This window comes from Artemia sp. Qi Xiang Cuo, chromosome 20 (assembly GCF_049724085.1).
Source record: "Artemia sp. Qi Xiang Cuo chromosome 20, ASM4972408v1, whole genome shotgun sequence".
In the NCBI taxonomy this organism is placed as follows: Eukaryota; Metazoa; Arthropoda; class Branchiopoda; order Anostraca; family Artemiidae; genus Artemia; species Artemia sp. Qi Xiang Cuo.
Genome location: NC_142813.1, coordinates 21327309 through 21329348, shown reverse-complemented (window position 1 = coordinate 21329348; position 2040 = coordinate 21327309).

Genomic DNA, 2040 nt, shown 5'->3' with positions numbered 1-2040 from the left:
GATGCCGTTTATGCAAAATATCGTCAAATAAAGATGCCGTTTATCAGGCAGCTAACTCAGTCCAAAATATGCAATGGCACCACTGCATAATTGTCCTTTAAAAGGTTTCAGCTTTATCCGATGATTGAGCATTTATGTACTATAACCTACGATTATGTCGTCATTGATCACTATTGTGTATGAAAAATTATGTTTTTCGTAAAAAATTGATTCTATTTTTAAAATGTTTTTTTTTAAAATTACAAATGGCAGTAGATCTAGCAATTTCCTTTAAAATGAGCCATTGAGCAATTCTCAACGATGTTCCAGTGCCAAGCTATCTGTGGAAAAGAAAAAAGAGATGACGTTTAGGCAGAATGCTGTAGTAGCTTTCTCTTTTCTTGATTTTCAAGCCAATATATTTCACTTGCTGTTCAAGTCAAGGGACAGAAAGTTTCCTATATAAGGGTCTTGGACAAGGCGGTTCTAATGGTGTAGTTTATGATTGATCTGATTGTATTTTTAGGAGTTATGGGTTATTATATTTCTTAACACTGGACGTGATTGTCTCTTACTAGGTTTCTAGCTACCACTGCAACCCGGATTAGGATTAACAATACCGATACTTCATATAATCACACACTATGGGATGTAGTTCGCTCTTTTATATAATTCTAATGGTGTACTTTTTGTTTGACTCCTCTGTTAGGAACTATGGGTTTTTATATTTCTTAACATTGGACGCGATCGTCTCTTACTAGGTTGCTAGCTACCGCTGCAACCCGGATGCCTACACAAGATAGTGTAGGCAAGAGTTCGTTCCTTATTATAAAATTACAAAAAGTTTTTAACCCCATTAATTTTCTTTAAAATGAGCAATTAAACAACTCTCTATGATGTTCCAGTGCCAAGCTATATGTGGAATTACTAACCTATACTATAATTAAGTGGCGTATAAAATTTAGTATAGGCAAAAAGTCGTTCTTTATTATAATTTTACCGGGATTACAAAAAATATTCAAAATAAAAGATTAAAATTATCTCTGAAAGAATAGATTTTGTTGAAAAGTCAGCTAGAGATGCTTTCGCAAAACTTCATAGTAATATCCAAAAGAAATGTTGCATGTTTAGTGAAAAGCTTCCAAGGTATGGACCGGCAACTGTGGAACAGTTTACAGATGCAATGGGAAATCTTATACATCACTGTGAATATATGGAGGCATAATTGTCCTTTACTTAGTTTCAGCTTAAATTCGATGATCGAGCCTTTATGTACTACATCCAACGACTATGACGTCATTGATCATGTATTTAAAAAATTAAGTTTTTCGTAAAAAAAAAATAAGTTAAAAAAAATTAAGTGCAAAAGGCGCTAGATCTAGAGATTTCCTTTAAAATGAGCCATTGAACAACTCTACGATGTTCCAGTGTCAAGCTATCTGTGGAAGAGAAGAAAGAAAGAAAAAAATATCCCGTCTGTGGAGAATAACGTGGTTAAAGTCAATTTTCTTGATTTTCAACCCAATATATTTTCTTTGTTATTCAAGCCAAAGGGCGGCAAGTTTCCTTTATAGGGGTTTCGGACAAGGCGGTTCTAATGGTGTACTTTTTGTTTTGATCTGACTATTTTTCTAGGAGTTAGGGGTTTTTATATTTCTTAACATTGGACTTGATCGTCTCTTACTAGGTTGCTAGCTACCGCTGCAACCCGGATCAGGCCAAATGACAGAAAGTTTCCTCTACAGGGGTTTCAGGCATGGTGGTTCGAATGGTGTACTTTTTGTTTTGATCTGACTTCTTTTAGGAGTTATGGGTTTTTATATATCTTAACATTGGACGTGATCGTCTCTTACTAGGTTACTAGCTACCGCTGCAACCCGGAAATATCTTGTGAATAGATTTTTTCAGTTATAATGGGGTAGAGGTCGTTCTTTACTATAAACTGCTGCAACCCGGATAATTAAAAATCCGTTTTTTAGATTTTCGGTTACTATTGAGAAGAGTCGCTCTAACTATACAGTTTGTTACCACAAACTGTTTGATATCTGATATAGGCTACTG